Here is a 21,384-nt window from a genome sequence, read left to right on the forward strand (position 1 = left end):
GTTTATGAGTAATTGAGATAAATGGCAATAGTATTATAAGGGATAGGAAGGAGGAATTGGGAATACTCATTATGAGGTAAGGACACTATCCATGAGGAATAGTGTTATTTCAAAGGGTATTTAGATTAGTTATAAATATATCTTGCAAACTCTAGGACAATCATTAATTTTGTTAAAAGAAGTATAACTAATATTTTAAAGTAAAAGAGAAAATGGAATTATGCAAATTGTTAAAACCAGAGAAGGCAGAAAAAGAGTGAAAAACAGAAAAAGAAAAAAGAACAAGGGTAACACCTAGAAAATAGTTACACAACCTATGCTCACTCAAAGACTTGTACATAAATGCTCATTGCAGTTTTATTCAGAATTGTCAAAAACTGAAAACAACCCAAATGTTCATCAATAGGAGAATGGAAAACAAATGGCATATTCCTAAAATAGAATACTACTCAGCAGTAAGACAAAAACAAAAACAAACCAGCTACTAATACATGCAACACGTCTAATGAATCTCAAAACCACTCTTTTGACAGCAAAAAGAGAGACACAAAATAGTTCATGCTGTCTGTTTTCATTTATATGCAATTTTATAACTAGTAAAACTAATCTATCCTACGAAAAACCTTGAAAGTAGTTGGCTTAATAGGGACTTTACGGAAACCAGCATGATTTTACTTTTGTAAGAAAAAATGTATCTTAATGGGGATGTATTACATGGGAATATGTAGGTATTGAAACTAATGGAATAGTACACTTAATATTTCTGCACTATACTTATGTAAATGTATCTCAAGTGAGAAAATAGAACTGGAAACAAATATTGAACTCTAGTTAGTAGGTTTCTAAAAAGGGATTTTATTGGCTCATTTGATTGAACATACCTTCAGTAGAATTTATTTTAGGGAAAGTTTGGTACTACAGTGAATGTAATGTTACAAAGAACCTGTTTCTCTGTCTTTCCACAGCATTTTCTGATGTTTGCTTTATTCTTGGTTTTCATGGGGTGGTCCACTTGCAATATCAAGTCCCCCTCTCCTTTTTGGTATCGAAATGAATATATTAGCTTGACGCCTTATATTTTTAGACCACTCTAACTGCAAGGAAAAGGAAATATAAAAGAGAAGCTTTGTTTCATAAAAGTCCTAGGAAATATTCCTTTGTATTTCATTGGGTCTGATCTGTTATGCCTACCTTTGGAAGTAGGAATAGGGTCAAAAACATTCAATAAAGGAAAATAAGTAAGGGTAGGAAAGTTCCTCAAAATCTGCATTCTAATATCAGAAGTGTGGGAAGTGAGTGCTGACAGAAGAAATGTTACTATTGAAAACAATTAATTTATTGCTTTTCATGCTAAACTCAGAACATTAGTTTTAAAATTTAACATGTCTAGTGTTTTAATCTGCATCTGAATGTAACTAAGGTGTAACTTAAAATTCAAGTAACATTTTGACCCAATTAGGTAGTAAATATCAGACTCATGTTAAAACCTTACAAAGCAGGTGGGTAGCAAACAAGAAGCTATTACATTATTTTAATTGCTCTATATGTTGGCAATGGATTAATAATATGATGATTATCAGGTCAGGTCAGATTCATTTCCCATTTTTCAAAGTAGGTAAAATATAATCCTTAAAATAATTGGAAGAGATTAAATCAGATCAAAGTTAAAATGAATGAATGTAAAAATTTGTAATATTTATGAGTTGATTTCACTATGAGAGTTACAAGACCAGTGCAGAATCCTGCCATTTTAACATCATAATTTTGCCTCCTATACATTTCATTACATCTACATAAGTGAAATTGTACCATTAGGATCCAATAACTGCAAGTCCAGAAAATCTGATTTATTTTATTTTTTGCTATAACTTCCATCATCATAAGCACTATATCTTTACTAATTTTCCTAAGGAATTTGAAGAAGAATATTGAAATATTAATTTATTATTGTGATGTAAGAGAAGACCTTTAAAATAGCAGATATCAGTCAGGATTTTCTATGACAGTATTTGGGTGCCATTGTATTCATACCATAGTGAAGGGTCATATAAAATCTAATTCAAATAACAAGGTTAAATATTGGGTTTAAAAAGTGGAAGTAGGAGCAAAGTACTTGGAATAGTTTATTGGATAGCAGAACAGGGGTATATTTTCATGAATCAGAAACTAAGTTGTTTAATTTTTAAAAAAAGACATCAAAATTTCTTTCATAAAGGGAAGAGGAACCACAAGACCATAATCACTATTTTATAATAATAATGCCAATTTCCTGGTTAATTTTTAAGGCAAAGCAGTTAGGTTTTTTTTTTTTTTTAACACACTAAATAGTCTCAAAATGACTATAAATTATTTTTGATTTCTTATCATCCACTATTCTAATAAAAGCTGAATATAACTCAATATTCTGTAGAAAACACTGGTGTCACCTAACTGTAACACTCCATTTGGCCTCTGTACTGTTTCAAAGTTCCTCAGTGGCAAAATATACAAATGGCAGCATAAATTACCTTTGTACCTTCTTCCACATTTTCCAGACCTTACATTTATATCCCTTGCTGTGATTCTGCCTATTCTAACTTATGCAAAATTGAATATGGAAAAAAAATTAAAAGTCTGTAGATGTTGTAGTGGGGCATATATTTGTTGTTTCCCTGGTATCTGTATCCTTTCCTTTTCCAAAATGTTACCCACATTGCGAGTCCTCCTGGCACCATGGTCCATTCAGAGGTGGAAACATTAGCTAAATCCTGCCAATCAGAATCAGAGGAACTTAATTCTATGTAGGCACATTTGTGATTGTGTGTCTGTGTTTGAGTTATAAGGAATGTGAACTTCTTCTCTGTAGGATGGGACAGTATCTCAGTCCATTCAGGCTCCTATCACAAAATACCATAGATGGAATAGCTTACAAATAGCAGAATTTTATTTGTACAGTTCTAGAGGCAGGGACTCCAAGAACATGGTTGTGTGATGGCCCTCTTCTGGGTTGTAGACCACTTTATCTTCATATAATAGAAGGAGCTAGCGAGCTCTGGGGGATTTCTTTTACAAGAACACTAATCGTATTCATGAGGATTCCACTCTCACAACCTAATTCCCCCCAAAGTCCCTATGTACTATAATCACCTTTGGGGGTTAGGATTTCAACATACAAATTGGTGGGGGGACACAACAATCAGGCCATAGCAGAAAGTTCTACAAGTTTCTGATGATCAACATGAAACTCAAAGAGGAATTTTGGGGGGAATGTTAACGAAGTTAAAACATGAAGAAAGTGACACTAAGTCTTGAATGTATCAGTTGTTGGATAAAGATTAACATGAGACTTTATCTACTCTTGGGCTGTGGGAGTACATGAGCCAATTAAATCTCCAACCCCCGAACCCCCTTTTCTTTTTGGCCAAATCAGTTTGGGTTATATTTTCAAATACTTGCAACTAACTGGATTCAGATACCTATATTTTCACAGGTAAGTGTTTTATCATTTTATAGCTTATTTTTGTTCTATTAGGGAACTTTTTTTAACCACAAAATTTCCAGTGTTCTGGAATTCGATGTTTCACTCAACTGTTCACAAGGTTGGGAATAAACGTTTTCATGCAAGATGTTTAACTGTCTTGTTATGATATCCCAGTTGAAAAGATAGAATGGTAGAAGTGGTAGAAGTACTATGAATAATTCCATTCAAACCCCTTGTTATACTGGTTAGGCAGGTAGTCTCAGAAAAATTAAGTGAATTGTACAGGATCAAACACCTATGGTGCTAGGAACCCATGCCCTGTTAACCTTGAGTTAGTGCTCATCCTCCCTACCCCCCACCAAAGCTGCAAACACAGTTTACCTAATTGCAGTGAGTCATTTTGCACACAAATTAAGAAGCTGATCTTTGGGCTGCCTGGGCGGCTCAGTCATTAGGCCTCTGCCTTCGGCTCAGGTCATGATCCCAAGGTCCTGGGATCGAGCCCTGCATCAGGCTCTCTGCTCAGCAGGAAGCCTGCTTCTCCCTCTCCCACTCCCCCTGCCGGTGTTCCCTCTCTGGCTGTATCTCTCTCTGTCCAGTAAATTAATAAAATCTAAAAAAAAAAAAAAAAAAAAGAAAGAAAGAAAAGAAGCTGATCTTTTTTCACTTGATACAAGATTCAAAATCAGTTTGACTTATAACATCATGAAACTTAAGAATATAACCAATTTCCTGACCCATTTGGTTGCATGTAAGGAAAGAGGCTTTGAGCAAATTTTTGTCCTTTTCCTTTATAGCTAATAGAGTACGAATCTCTTTATTAATCAAAAAGCCTCTTCACCTTGGATTCATTGCTTATACCCCCTGCTAACAGTCCTAAATTTAGGCCTTTTGAGATTTGATAACTAAAATATCCAAGAGGAATGAATGTGAAACATCATGATAAAACAAATGATCAGGAATATAGATAAGAATTAGATCTTCAAGGGGATAAAAACAAAGATGACTGCCATTTTTTGTCTTCTGAAAATATTTGCATAACCCCACACTCTAACTACAGCCAGCCTCCCCAGGTATAACAGTTTTGGTACTCGGGATGCCTGGGTGGCTCAGTCAGTTCAACATCTGACTTGAATTTTGGCTTAGGTCATGATCTCAGGTTTGTGAGATAGAGCCCCGCCTGAGGCTCTGCCCTGGGTATGGAGCGGGCTTAAAATTCTCTCTCTCTGTCTGCCCCTCCCCACCATGTGTGTGTAGTCTCTCTCTCTCCTTCTCTAAAAAAAAAATAAAAAAAGTAAAAAAGGAAAGAAAGGGAGAAAGAATTTTGGTATTCAGTCAGAATGATGGAAACAAATTTGAAAGGTTTTTTAGTTTTGAAATTTACAGAATTATGTTTCAAGCATTTTTCTTCGAGTATGCTTCACATGGAATAATATCTAGGCTTGTGTTAAATTAACCATATATATGAAAACTAAAACTGGAGAGAAAGCAGGGCAATTTTGCCATTCATATTCCTTTAGAGAAAATTTTGTGGACATAAGAAATATGAATTGAATGTATTAAATTTTACATGCAACTTTATCAGAAGTAAATACATTATGGATAAAAAGAAACCTTTATATTATGGTCTGATTATAATAACAATTAGCTTTTTCCCCTTTCAACTATATGTATATAAAAGATCATATGTGTTTTTAGATGATTTTAATTCAGAGACTTATTTACACATTTGCTTACTGTTGCCTCTCTTTACAGTGGACTTCTCATTCTTTTATTTCTGTGTACACCCTCTTTTTATGTCTACCACCCACAAGTGTTTAACAGGGCCTTGGCCATGTCTTTGTTCTCATCCCTGTCCACTTTGCACCTCCATTAGCTTTCTCCAGTAAACACTGTCTCCTTGTTGGTCTCAGACCAATAAGCTTCATTTTTATTCATTCTTAGATCTCAGAGACTGACGTGGTGACTGCCATATGTTAGTTGCTTATTAGTATGTGTTAAATGAATGAATGAAAAGATAAATGAACAAATATTTATTTGGTACTGTACCAATTTGCCAGGTATGCCGTTAACAACATATTGCACAATGGATGGGTTATACAATGGAAATTTATTTTTTGACAGTCTGGGAGGCTAGATGTCTGAGATCAAGGTATTGACAGGTTTGGTTTCTTCTGAACCATTTTCCCCTGACTTGTAGATGGCTGTTGATTTCTTGTGTCTTCACATGGACTTTCCTCTATGCATGTCTATATTCTAATCTCCTTTTCTTTCTCTAGCTAGATTGAATTGGGGCTCACTCCTATAATCTCATTTTAACTTAATTACCTTTTTAAAGACCCTATCTCCAAATACAGTCACATTCTGAGGTCTGGGGATTAGAACTTGAGCATGAATTTTGAGGGGGACACAATTCAGCCTATAACAAACCTTGTGTATTAGATTGTGCTGTTTAACTATGCCACCCCATAACTCTTTGTCAAGTACTTCTTTCCCTCTGCTATATTGAGCATTCTGAATCACTTTATCACAACTCTGTGAAGAATCAACAGTGGCCAAAGAAACCCACAATTACTATCAAAACCATATGCTCATCAATATAGCCATAGTAGATGGTCCAGAGATGGTGACAGATGCATGTGACACTGTTACAGCATTAGGAGCATTCATAAACACAGTGTAGAGCTAATATGTAAGAGCAAAAATTCTATTTCCATTTCCAATTTGAGCTTTTCTAATTTCAGGGGAAAAAATCTAACTAGGCTCTGAAATAAAAGAAGGTATATCTCAGCTTCCTAGCTTTATAAAAAAATAATAATCATCTTTGGTATTAATTTAAACTTGGAAGAACCAGATATGTGGTCTATAAAAGTTATTTAAGTTTCTCTGTTTCAAGCAGTCTCCAGTGTATAAAAATGTTGAGTTCCAAAGATCCCTTTGTAAATCATGTTTTGGGACTCAGATTGCATTTCACCATGGAAACAATGTGTTCACTATAGCAGCCTCCCTGCCCCACTCTACAAAACCAAAATGTTTAATCCACAATGAAACAAAAGGAAGTATGATACTAGTAAAATTACACCATGAATCCTAATTTTTAAAAGGCAAAATTTAGTCAGAGAACCATTTGAAAAATATTTCCCTTCTTGTGCTTTTCTGCTTTAGAGATACTCAGTGCAGGGATCTTTACAGTTCCATAACTCAGGTGAAGGATCTTATGGCTGGGGCAGAAGCTCTGAGAGGGAGGAGGCACAAAGCTATAAAGACCTAGGACTACTTCCTTCTAGAAAGATTCAGTCATGTCTTGGTCCCAACCTATTTAAAATTCTTATCAGATATATTCCTAGAGTCAAAGGCATGCCAAAAGAGGGGGTTCGTATTTGAATGAGAGTGGTTCACCAACCACCACATTTTTTAGTATTGTCATGTATAACCTGCATTGCATTACTTATTGTTTTTAAATTCCTTGCAGACAGACAATGCACCCCCTTAAAGCCTGCACTAGTACACTGCTCTCATTTCCCAGCTCAAATTCAATGTAATGGAAAATAGAGATGATTTGCTAAATACTATCTCAGTTCCTAAACATACCATCAATTATAAGGGTTCCTGGTTTCTGTTCATTTCTCCTGGAAAGAAATATTCCTATGACCTTCATCTTTACTTTCTCCCCATCCTTTGGAAAAAATATATATATATAAGTATACATGATATATTTTGAGATATATGAACAACAAATTAAAATCCAGATTGATTTATCATAAACAAACTATAATAATCCTAAATTGCATTCTCTTCAAAAAAGGAGACAATTCAAGACGTTTGAGTTCAAGAAATAGGATTTATATTTTGAAGTAGCTAATTCTAAAGAGCCTTTAGAAGAGAGATAGAGAGGTGACTAAGGTAGGAATGCTGTCAGTGATTCCTGACAAGGGATTCAGGAGAAGTAAGGAAAATCCCAATGAAGAAACAGAAAAGGAAAAATTTTATAAATCTTGGGTAATTACTTATAAGAAATGTACATGCTTAGACATATAAGTCAAACACTATCATATCTTTCTAAAATGAGTTTTATTAATAAATGTTGATATTAATTCACTGAGTGTCTTAATGGAATGTCATTATTTATTGCTACTTTAAAAAATAACCTGTCTTCTTGTAGACTACTAAATTTAAGTTTTCTCATTTTTTTATAAGTAAGCTCAAATTTTTCAAACCTTTACTGAAATAAAACATTTAAAGTACAGTCTAATTCATATTATTAACCTTAAAGATAAAATAGCAAGTTATTAACAAAATGAGTTTATTTGGGAATAGCAGAGGAATTGCAATTTGGGATAAGCAAATTATGCCAAACCTTGGGCAAGTCTGAAAAGTAAAGGAAGATCAATTTGTATTAGGTTTTAGGAGGAAATTGAGGAGTGTTGTTTTGAACAAAAGTTCATTGGAGAATAACAAGAATTTGAGGTTGTGGATGCTTCTTATTGGCTGCAGGCAGTTGTTAGTGAGTGGTTGTGACAAGGCGAGATCTTCCTTTTTTTTTTTTTTTTTTTTAAAGCAGAAGATAAAATTCCTACATGAAAAGTGTTCTCTCTTGTGAAGCTAAGAACTATCTTCCTTTTTCCTGCTGGTCATGCATGCTGTAAGAGGTACACATGTGAGTGTACCCAACTCCACTTTAAATGAGGTCTCCTTAATTCATTTTCACAATATCTTTATCTAATACAAAGAGATTCTTAAAAATAGTCTGAGAACCAGCATTGACTTCTTATACCTCAAATGTTTTTCTGTGTTATTTTATCACAGTATAGTACAAATTCCACACTGTTCTCAATAGGACTAGTTTGCTGAAACACATATATGACTAATATAAATAACTCTACCAATGTTCTTTCCTTGCAAAGTTTTGTAAATTTAATATTTGGAAATTTTCTATTTTCTTTCACTTGTTTGCAATTTTAAAATATAATCAATTAAAAGTAAGATTCAAAGTGAATAAAGCCTTTTAGAATAGATGATAGATGATCAGTATCAGAAAGAAAAGAACTAATATTTTTAAGGCCTTTAATGTGCAAACATGGGGATTCTTTTAAGAAATAATTATTCAATGCTGTGTAGGTTTTGAACGAGTTCAGTGAAGAAAAACAACACATGAAAATTCCACTCCTGGAATTTCTCGAGCTTCTATGAGATCTATTTTGTATGTATAACCTAAGGATCCCAAGGCTTCTGGACTTCTGGAATCACACATTGTAACCAGAGCACAAGGGTACAATAGCACATGGCCACGGGGTTCCCAAACAGACCAGGTTTGGCCACTTACCACTGACAAAATCCAAAAGCAGAGAGACAAGTGGTGGTGAAACAGAAATTTATTTCAGTGAGGCCAACACGAGGAAAACAGCAGACTAATGTCTCAGACTCTCCAAAGTGCTGAAACTACTTCTAGGTTTATATGAGGAAATTTGGGACAAAGGTCAGTGGGCATGTGTAGATGGACAGAAAAGGTCAGGTGAAGCATTGTCTTGGGGTCAATCATGTGAGGTCTTGCTGGCATCAGGGCAGTTGTCATGCTTGGGGGGTAGTTTCCATCCCCATCACAGGATGCTTTGCCCACCGGGTCTTTTGCCTGAGTTGAGAAATAAGCTGGAAAGAACTTAATTGGTTAGAAAGTACAGGCTAAAGTCAAAGTGGAGGCTGTTTAAGGCATGACTGGGTCCTTCTTCAGTTCTTGTTTAATGTCTTTAACAATTTACCAAGTCATCTATTCTGTGGGAAGATAAGCAACTTTACAACTATTTCTAAGGAATCCAGAATGGAAGAATGGGAGGTTAGGTGAGCACATGAATCTTATATTCTCCTGGTTTTCCTAAGTACCTCTTTTGAAATTCCTATTCCTGCTGAGTTATTGATCCAATTTACCATTTTGTCACCTATTATCCCCCCTTCCTACTCTGTTGTCTTTATCTTTTAGACCTCGGAGCATGGCCTTATAATACATTCAAGTAGACAAAAAATTTTACTGAAGGACTGAAAGTAACAAGGAATGATTATAACAACACAGGACAGAAAACAGTTTAATATTCAGCCTTACGTCAGTTCAGTTTAACGTCCTTCAGTCATCTGGTATTGGAATTTATTACTGGAAATATTCAGTTTGGCCTACACTATTGTTTGAATTTAATCTTTTTTTTTTTTTTTTAAGATTTTATTTATTTGTCAGAGAGAAGGAGAGAACACAAGCAGGGGGAATGGCAGGCAGAGGGAGAAACAGGCTTCCCGCTGAGCAGAGAGTCCAACATGGGGCTTGATCCCAGGAACCTGGGATCATGACCTGAGCCAAAGGCAGACGCTTAACCAACTGAGCCATCCAGGAGTCCCAGAATTTAATCTTTATTTAACTTAACTTTCTATCCTTTTTTTATCCAGACCCTTCTCTCATTATCTCATTTTTGTTACTTCCCGAATCCTTCATTCCAGTTACCCTGTTTTTCAAATTCCAAATACTACATCACACCAAGCTAACATATTACCTGTGTTCATAATCTAGATCATTATCATTAATAACCATTATGCGGTTGCCTGGGTGGTTCAGTTGGTTAAGTGTCTGACCTTGGTTTCACCTCGGATCATGAGCTCCTCAGGGTATTGAGATTGAGCCCCATGCCAGGCTCCGTGCTTGGTGAGGAATCTGCTTGAGATTCCCTCTCCCTCTCCCTCTGCCCCTCCTGCTCATGCTTTCTCTCTCAAATAAATAAATCTTTAAAATAAATAAATAAATGCCCATTATCATGCATCCCTCTTAAAAAAACAAAAAACAAACAGGAAGCATTCCCAATGGTGTTCTAATTACTTCCTTACAACATACAATCAGCAGCATTCTTTCTTTAAATATATATATATTTTTCTGTTACAAGTGCCCTAATTCTTTAAATCCTCATAGCCACATTATCTTAGAAGTATCATTATTACATTTTCTAAGTGAGGATATTACAGGAACGCCTGGCTGGATCAGTTGTTTAAGCATCTGCCTTCGGCTCAGGTCATGATCCCAGGGTCCTGGGATCAAGTCCTGCTCCTTGCTCAGTGGGGAGCTTGCCTCTCCCTCTGCCTGCCTCTCCCTCTGCTTGTGCTCTCTCTCCTACTCTTTCTGACAAATAAATTAATAAAATTTTTATAAAAAGAAGTGAGAATATTAAACATCAGAGAGTATAAGCTAATGACCCAAGATCATGGACTTATAAAATAACAGAACATGAAATTTATATCATGTTTGTTTGATTACAGAGCCTCTGCCTTTGCATAGTATTCAGTTTTATTTATTATGTAAAGTTTAGACATATATCTATATAGTTATAGTTATAGCCCATTTAATGTTAATGTATCAAGTGTTTTCAGGGAGGATAATTAGCTTTGGTGAGAAATGTGCACAAGTTGGTATTATTTTTGAATGTTAATCCTTCTTTTAAAAATGAAACCTGCTTTGATTTTATGTAAAATATCAGTAGCAAATATCTCCTAAAACTTTGATCTGACAATATAATCCTAATTATGCCCAAGAAAACCTAGGATGTTTAAAGGTAGTGAAAACTGGAATCATAAGTGGCAGCTTAAAAAAATTCAAAACTAATCAACACAAAAAGAAAAAAAACAAAAACAAAAAGATCTCTCTGCCCAAACCCTGACTCAGCTTCCCCTTATTATTGGCTTGGACACCCTGCAGATTAAACTGCTATTTGTGCAATTTACTGAGCCTGGGGTGAACTCAAACTCCTCTACTTCACACAATTTTGCTTTCAAGTTATCTTGTCAGGGAAGCTGACAGTCTCAATGATGTTACTTTATAGACTCTTTGGCAAAAATAGGATGTTGAAATCTACCCATCAAAAACTAAACCCACAAAAGTTTGCTGTCCTTGGGTCGAAGAATATAAATGCACTTGATCTCATATTGTTTGAGATACATCTCTGCATATAAACTCTTCAGAGACAGTAAATTAGAGGCAGTAAGAAATGGAAAAAAAAAAAAAGAGAGAGAGAGAGAGCCAGTTAATTCCAGCTCAAACCAGGGCTTTATGCAAAAAAAGTGACAGGCTAACACACAAAATATTCCTCCCAAACCTATTGGCATCTTTAATAATACTTTACTTAATTAACAACCTTATTAAATTGGTCTGCTTGACTTAGATATTATTAAGAAAATGGAGAAAAATAAATAGTACTCCCTAGGTTACATGCACATTGCTGCAAATTTCCTAATATTGGATTGATTTTCAGAAAACAATAATTGCAAATTTGTTGGGGGGGTGTGAGGGTGTGTAGGAACTATGACATCCCAGTTGAAAGGCAGTTACTATTAATCACTCTATATTGGTTGTTCTTACCTTTTTTTCATTTAGTGTTCATGCTGCCCAACTTCTGTTTAGTGGAATCTCATTCTTTTTATATTTTAAATTATTAATTACAATTCACATCTAGTTCTGGTTATTCATGCACATTGTTGAAAGCTGATTATGGCATTGTAAAGGAGATACAATTAGTACTATAACATCAATACCACCAGCTTCCATTCTATTTTTTTCACAAGTGAATTAAAATAGTGTTTAATTATGATATTTCTCAGTATTCATTTTCTGGTTTAATAAGGATTCCTGATAGATAACTGCACTGATTATGTGTGCATAGTGTTTAATAGCAGAAAATGAACTTAGTCATAAGCACATTTTTTTTACAATAGGAAACAAATGCATATTTTTTTCTTGTTACTTTCCCCCTTTGTATTATTTATGTATAGGAACTAAAAATGTGTAAAATGCCTTGGTAGTATACTCTTTTTTTATATAAAGAGAAAGAACAGATGTGAATACATCCATTTATAGATATGATGTACATGATTATTCATAGTGTGCAAATTGTTACTATTATTTTCAAATAGAAATTACTCTAGCTACTTTTCGAAACTTTAACAATTGGTGTGTCAGGAGAGGGTCATGGATATTCAGATTTAAAGGTGGTGAACTCGAGCCCAGGTTTTCTCAAAAAACATGAAAGAGCTCTGGTGATTATCTTAGCACCAAGCCTTTTCCCAGTAGGATCTCTTGACAAAAGTAGTTGAAAGGTGTGTGAACAGCAATTAATCACCATGCTGCTTATTTGCCCTGAACAGAGTGTAATTAAATACAATTCACACCTCTGTACCTATTTTATTGCGTCTTTAGAAGCTCTAAATGACTGGAGTGGGAATGTGCCAAAGAGGAAAATTATGCTGGGGGGAAAAAAGCAAATGGACCTTTGTTATTAAAAATGAGACAAAAAATCAGTAGAAAGAATAGTGGGCCAAGTACTTACATTAATATTTTAACACTGGGCAAGCTTAAAACCCTTTAAATGTCATCTTTGTAGATATAGAAATACAGTGGTGGAATTTTCCCAAAGAGATTAATATTCTCTTTATAATGAATTTTTAAGGACTTTATACAGCTCTTAATATTGTGAAAAACAGCATCTAAGGTCACCTAATGAAGGTGGGGAAAGATATTTATTGGGTATAACAAATTGGATTTTGTATATACTGTTTGAGAAGAAGATACCGTAGTTCTTAACCAATATCTCTCCTGCAAATGTATTATTAAAATTGCTAATCCTGTTTCTATTTAAATGTATATTGAAATAGTGACAATGATCTTGAATTAATAAAGTTTTCCCAATGAAATAACTGAATATTTGTTAATATATGAATTTGAAGAAATTTAAAGATTTTTTGAAAAATTGACAAGTTTCCCAAATGTTCCCATGCATACATAAGTCTATTATTTTCAGATTCAATGGCTATGAAAGAGGATTTAGAGATAATACACATTTGTGTTATCATGTTATCCATTGTCATCATAAATTATTGTTATCCATAAAATGTTATCATTTGTCACCTGCCAAACTTTTTCTTATGGAAAAAAGTTTAAGCTGTGTTGTAGTTATTCTAAATACATTTGGTCTAAATATATTCAGTATGTCTTCAGAATTATTATTTAATTTATTTAATTCAATAGGTATTCATTGAGCAAAAATACCGTCTTCAATGCTGTGTTGACTTCTAGAGGGGATTCAAAGAATGTACATAGTTTTGCTCTTAACAGGGTAACACTTAATGTTAGGAAAGCCCATTAAACAAGTGCATAGTACTAAAGCACATGAATGAGAAGGGGGATTCAAAAAAGGAGTTTAATATGGTATAGATTTTTCAAAGAAGAGGAGACAGGGACCATGAAACCTCATTGATGGGAGCAATCATAGGCAATACAGTTTACCATTTGCCAATAGAATCTGGTTAATCATTTACAGCACATGTGTTTTTGGGAGATGCTTGGAGTTCTGCAACACATGCCTATGATGGAGTGTAAACCAAACAATTCATCCATTTCTACCCAGCCTTCCTTTCATTATCCCACCTGCATACACCTTCATTTGACAGGAGGCAGACATTTTGATCTTGGACTATTTTTTAGTTCTCCATCTCATTCAGCCCAACCAAATATCCCTGCTCACTTTCCTGCAATAGCTGAACATAACCATCTGTATCATACCTGTGCCTTCTCAGTGGAACATGTGAAGTGGACCACCCTTTCTCTTTATTGGTCTATGCATCTGTTCCACCATACCACTTCCAAAGGTTTTACATGTGTATTTGAATTTCTTTAGACATTCCGTTTCCTGTGATATAATTCCATATAATTTCTCCAAATTTTCAATTAATTTGTGTCATGAATACGACTTTCTATGTCCACTGAAACCTAACTAAGACATTCAGCTATCTGATCTCCTAGCTACCTTGTTGTTGGATTCCTTATTCTCTCTTCTAATCTCCCCCATGAGATTTACCACCCATCTTTGAATAATTGAGAGCAGTTATCCACATGATAGATTTGAATTTTAGTCTGGAATAATTCCCCAATATATATTTGTATGTAAGATGAGGAAGATAAAATGATTTGATGGGGAGAGAACTATGGGGGAAATAGAGGGGAGAACTTTAATATGATATTCAGTGATTTCTGTTGGCAACCTCAGTCACCAAGATAGGGTCTGTTCCAAACTCTCTATCATTCTGAATTGTGGGAATATCAGGTGACATTTGCTTTTTCTTTCCTTCAATTCTTTATTGTAGAACTCTTCAACCAAATGTGTGTTTGCACACATACACATAAATGCACTCTCCTAAAGAAAAATACTAATTCTCAGAAATATTGAAGTCTAAACTCTGAAGAAGGAACAAATGTTCTTTGTCTGTAAGTTTGCTAGGCATTTATCCTTCACAGAGAAATTATTATTTTATGTAGAACATTTACACATCTCTTTGATCTTCTCTTTTCTAATTAGGCTATTTATATTTGAGCTAGGGACGGGTGAGATCTTTGCTTCCATTTATAAGAATACCCAGCTTTATATTTCAGTACTTTTTCTGATTAAGGTCCTAAATTTAGGAACTTTTTTTCTGAAAATGTATCCTATGAGCTTTCAAGTAAAGTTTTTTCTGATTATTGTGGAAAAGACATCCATGGTTTAGTTGCCTATCAGTTATCCAGTAGTTCCTCACTTTCTCTCTTGCTAAAATCAACCCTGTTTCCTTTATAGTTACCATGTGAAAATCTGCAGGTGATACATTTTGATAACCCATTCCCCCACCTTTTATTTTAGTTAGAGCCAGTTCTGACCAGTTAAATCAAAACAAAAGTCTATTGTAATTATTTCTGGGAACACTAAATTTCCCAGGAAATGGAACATATATGGTTAATGACCTTCAAGTTCTGGTGTGTCCAATCAACAAAACGATTTTTAGAAAAACCTGTTGCTTACCTTACAGTCAGAAAGAATATTCTTTGAGAGTCTTAGCTGTGTTTCAGAAAGGGGGGGTTAGAAGAGGATATTTTTAGGGTTTTAGGGTCTAAAGTGTCAGGGCATATGACATGATAGTTTTAGATTGATGAACGCCAAGAGGTGAGAGTCTTAATAAGCAAGAGTCAGTCTCCCTAAGTTATCTTATTAAGGAGCAAGTATTTCCTGAAACAAATAATTAACTTGTCTTTGCCTAGTCTCAGTGTTATTTAGCACAGCAATTGGGATATTTGCTTCATCTTAGAATTGAACTAGCACAAATAAAGGAAAGTATATTTATTCTCAGAATTGTTTAGTATAAGGATAGGAATGCATGTTGACTGAGTTCCCAGTACCTTTATGATGTAATGTCTGCTGCTGCATCAGAATGAAGCAATATACAAAAGAAGCCCCACTAGAATCTTAGAGACAACTGCCCAAAAATGTTCTACCACTGAACCAATGCCACCATCTCTCTATCTCTGGAGTTTTTATTATGTGGGAAAGAGAAACCCTAACTTATTTAAGCCACTAATTAGGGTTTTCTATTACTCATAATTGAATATATTCCTAATATTATGTGCAAGACCAAGCATCTGACTTTTTTTCAATATTGAGAATGCTGTTTATTGTTATTTTAAGTGACCTTTTAAAACCAACTGATTTTTGCAACCACATCTTAAATACTTCTATGACAAAATATACAGAAAGGCTTAAAAATCTCAAATATAATCTCTCGTTCATTTAACTCTTCGTGAGGTAATCACACCAATAAGAGTTTAATGCTTCTGCATAGGAAAAGTAAGTGGATGCCTTGAATCGGTAAATTTCAGGAGTGCTGAAAGAAATTCAGAAAGATAGGGTTTGTTTTAAGGTTAAGGTTCATTTACATGCTACCTAAAGTTCTGCTTTCACATCCACACATTTGATCAATCAAATAGAATGTTTATGTTAAATATGCATTGGGTTGTTTAGCTAAATTTTCCAAGAACTATAGGGAATATAATATTATTATGTTTAAGAATATAATTCTCCAAGGAAGAAACCATATATTTTTTTTCTAGCTGTGTTCCCATAAACTAGCAGGGAGTTTAGTATTTTAACAAATCCGTATTTGTTGGGTGAATGAATAAACATGAATAGGTGAATGAGAAAAAGGAAGACCAAGTCTCATATTCATCCCTACCTGTACTTGTCTCCACACTGAAGGAATTGTTATAATGGGTCATTAGTGGCCCTTCATTCCTGCAGACCTAATCCACCATGGTAGGACAGGTGGATTAGAAGGTGTTTCCCCATGTAAGTAAATGTTTCTCCTTCTTCTTTAGGAGGCCCCATCCTGTGGGAGACATGTGTTACCACTGTCTCAAGCCCAGGCCTAGGCACATGGGCATGTGAACAGTGCAGTCTGTACCAGGTTCTGTGCTCAGAAGGGGACCTTGTGCTTGGCTTTAATGTTTTATGGGCATTGTCTTGATATTCTTAAAAAAATCATCTTTGAATTTGGGTTTGTAAATGGAGTCTGACTGGACAATGTAGCACATGCCAGGGGGCTTGATGCCTCAGTTCACATGTAGTTTTGCACCCCACTGTCTCCATACATTTATGGTACAAGTTCTTGGCCACCTGCTCCCCAACTTCTTAGAGAGGAGTCAAGGCTTCCCTGAAGGAGAAATTTGTGTGAAACATTGGTAGTTCAGTGATAGAATTCTCGCCTCCCTGAAGAAGAAATTCTGTCTGTGGATGGCAATCTCATCCTGTGCTCCAGAGTTCCCAGTCTGTCCTTCCCGATGGCCTACCCTGCAGATTTCAGACTTGCTTTGCCAGTTCCCACAATCTTGCAATATATCTCTCTTAATATATAGTTCCTACTAATTCTCTTTCTCTGCTTGAACTCTAACTGACACAGCACATTAAATTCTACAATACAAGCGCTATGGCCAGAATCAGGTCAGTGAAAAGGAAAATTCAGCTGAAGAATTCATTTTAGAGCAATACTAATCATGGGTATTTAACATTTGTTTTAAAAATTAAAAATGCCTCTTTGAAAAAAATTATTTATTGGCTTTGTTTTCTCTACCAACTGAATCTGTGCTTTAATTTCTTAAGTTAAATTACATGTATCAGGGTAAGAAAATTGTGAAAATTCTCACTTACCAGAGGCCTCCTAACTTACCAGTCACCATATTTTGTATTGCCCCTACCTCCAGAAAAAGTGTGCTTTAAAAATATGATTTCTTAGAATAGATTATTATGTGTGTGTGATTTCTAATTTTGTAAGTCAGAAGTTTTGTATATATTAGTTAGAAGTCAAGATGTAAAATGTTGGGACACCTGGGTGGCTCAGTAGGTTAAACGTCTGCCTTTGGCTCAGGTCATGATCCCACGGAGTCCTGGTATCCCAGGACCCTGGGATCAAGTCCTACATCAGGCTCCCTGCTCCACGGGTAGTCTGCTTCTCTCTCTGCCTGCCACTCCCCCTGCTTGTGCACTCTCTCTCTTTCTCTCTGGCAAATAAATAAAAAAAGTCTTAAAAAAAAAAGGTGTAAAATGTCATCTATCTAAATCACCTAAGATTAAGAAAAATGGTGGTTTAGTAAAAATGATAAGCATATGTTGGAAAAAATTTTAGTTCAAAAAATACTTTCTGGTAATAAGTAAGGATTAACCAAATGTACAGAGAAGAAAAGACAGGTGGCTTGACATATCACAGAAGAGAAATCCTACCTTAGGCAGATGCTGAAATTTGGAACTGAGTGTCATAGCTTCTGGTATTTATACCACAGTCACACCAGCTTGAGTAAATAAAACCTTCAGATAAGCCTTTCCAAGATCACACAATCAAGACCAATCATGAATTTCTGTAGTCAGCTGTAGTCATCTAAACAAAGATACTGAAGTTTAGAAACTCTTTCACCTATAAGAGCAGCCATTCATTTTTGAGTATCCAGAGGCAAACTGGTTTCTCTGTCTCCACCCATCCATCTCCCTTCTCTTCTCAAAGTCAAAAAGGTTAGAGGGAACAGACAGAGGTAATGAAAAAGAAATGTCATTTGTTTTCACTTCTTTTAGAAAGTGCCTCATGATAAACATATCTTTTAATGAGAAGAGTTAATACACTTTAATCATAACTATAGACTTGGAACTTAGTCCACAAATTCAAATGCTTTTAAGGAAACTTACTGGTAAACTAAATTAATGAAACAGATAAGACAGAGGACTAATGGCAAGTGGAACTTGCAATTTATGGCTGGGTATGTACTTAATCCCATTTATTCTGCTTAGGATTCATTGTACTTCGTGAGTCTGAAGAGTCATGTTATTCAAAATTTCTGAAAAATTCTAATTTAATATCATTTCAAATGTAGCCTATCTCTAATTTTATTCTCTACTTCTAGAATGCTGATTAGACATATGTGAGACTTCTTCATTTTATCGTATGGTTTTTTTAAATCTTTTTACTTGAGCTTTTATGTTTTTATCTCTTTCCTTCTGAGTGATGCTTTTTGGTTTATTTCTTCAATGCTTCCTTTCAGTTCCTTAATTCTCCCTTTAGCTTTGTCTTATCTGCAATTTAATTATGCATTTGATTTTCACATTTTAAGAATTATGTTTTCTTGTCAGAGATTCTAGTTTTGTCCTTTTGATACTTTTCTGATACTTTGTAATACTATAGTTCTTACTTGTCTGGCCTTCTATTCCTCTTGAACCTCATCTTCTATTACCTCCCCTATGGTTTCTCTCACTTAGTCTTACCCAACTTTGGAGGCTTCCATATTGCTTTCACAATTACCATTTCAGGGCATTTGCATTTTTGATTCCCACTGCCTGGAACATTCTTCCTCCAGATATCCATTTGACTTGTTCCCTTATTCCTATCATGTTCAAGTATCCCTTTCTCGGTGAAGCCTTCCCTTATCTTCAATGTAAAATTGAAATCAAACCCTTACGTGGACTCTTGATCTATCTTCCTTACTTTCTTTTAATTCATAGCATATTTCACCTTGAAACAGCTTATTTTGCTCTATCTGTCTCTCACAATTAGAACATAAATTCCATAAGGACAGTGGTAGGGCTAGTGGCAGTGATGTTGGTTAATTTTTGTATTCCCAGTAACTAGAAACACACCTGACATAATTGGTTTTCCACAAATGTTAAATGAAATAAATATTTGTTGTTCAATGAATATCCCTCCCTTTTATTTCTTGTTTAATCCTTTAAACATAATTTATAATCTTGTCTGATAGTTACATGAACTTTTTGAAAGTCTAACACTGCTATTTGTGTTTTAAGCAAATTATATTTGGTAGGTTGTAAGTGTGTATTGTGGGAGTTTTAGCAGTCTTGTTGTGATTGATTTTTCAATTATAATTAAATTTGAAAAGCTATATTTACTCCAGCTGAGCCTTTTTCTCTACCTGATTCTTTCAATGCCTTAGTTGAAGACCTCTTCAAGAGGGATTTTGCTGTTGATCTGAAAGTGTCATCTGCCTATGATCACTTGTTATCTAATTTCTTAGCTTGCTAGGAAATTACTGGAGTTTAAATTTCAAGCCCAGACTCAGGAAGTTATAAGGCTGTGGTTTGAAATTCTCAGGCCAGTTGTTTGTTTGTTTGTTTGTTTGTTTGTTTTGTCCCTCTGAATTTTTTGACAGAAACAGGAAAGTATCCTATCTCTGTCTCTGTAATCTTTGCCACTGGAAAGACTGATCCTACTCCACACTTTGACTGATGGTCAAGGGTCATCTTTTGGTGGAGGTCATTTTTTATGTGTCTTGCATGTTCAAGACTTTATCTTTTATCTATATGTGGATAAGATTTTGTAGATACTTTACGCAACATTTAATTGATTTTTGTGGAGAAATTTTAATCACGTAGTCAACCATATTGTCAGAAATAGCTGTCTGAAAATTCCACCTGTATTAGGTTCCTGGGGCTGCCAATATAAGTACCACAGACTGAGTGGCTTAAGACCTTGGAAATATATCTTCTCATAGCTCTGCAGGATAAAAGTCCAAAATCAATGTGTTGGTAGGACCATGTTCCCTCAAAGCCTCCAAGGGGATAATCCTTCCTTGCCTTTTTCAGCTCTGGTAGCTCCATGAGTTCCTTGGCTTCTGCTGTTTAACTCCAGTTTCTGTCTCAGTCATCACATGGTCTTCTTCTCCCTTCTCCATCTGTTCACATGACATTCTTTTTATGAGGAAAGCAGTCATATTGGGCCAGGGGTCCACATGACTCCAGTATAACATCATCTCAACTAATTACATCTGCAACAACCCTATTTCCAAGTAAGGTCACATTCTGAGGTAATGAAGGTTAGGATTTCAGCAAATCTTTTTGGGAGATACATTGAAACCCATAACACCATCTAAAGAAAACAGCTGATATTCAGTTCCCACCTATCATTTTCACATTAATATATGTGCCCAGTGTTGTCATACTTTCTGTTTTACATTTGAAATATTCTCATTTTAAATGTTGACTACCAAAACTTAAAGAAACAAAACAAAACAAAACAAAACAAAACAAAAAAAAAACGTTGCCACAGCCAATAGTTTCTTGGCCAATCGAAACATAACTGCTGACTAGATTTGGTTTGTTGGCTACTGATTTTCAACCTCTGCAATAACATGAAGCATAATTGATCACTTCAATGGTTACAATGAATTAAGCAAGAATATTTTTAATATATGAAAGGACTTCAAGTAATCCAGAAAGTGCCAAATAGTCAACATATGTGTCACAAGGTCTGAAATTAAAGTATATGTTCCTTTTCTCATAAAATAGTTCCTTGAGCCGTGATTTGGAATTTACTCATAATTGTTTTATACATGCATCTAAGAAATTGGCCACATTTTCCTGTTCAGAGTAGACTTAAATTAGATTCAGTTTCTGAGAAATTTGAGGGTTGTTGCTAGAGGAAAGTGTGAAGATAAAAATGAGAAGTGACAGCCCTGATAGGAAGAGACAGAAAAAAAGATTTTCCAAAGCAGATATAAGAATTCTAAAAATCACAGCAGTCTGGCATCATTTGGTGCAGTTTGGAAACCTGGA

This window comes from Ursus arctos, unplaced genomic scaffold, assembly GCF_023065955.2.
Source record: "Ursus arctos isolate Adak ecotype North America unplaced genomic scaffold, UrsArc2.0 scaffold_1, whole genome shotgun sequence".
In the NCBI taxonomy this organism is placed as follows: domain Eukaryota; kingdom Metazoa; phylum Chordata; class Mammalia; order Carnivora; family Ursidae; genus Ursus; species Ursus arctos.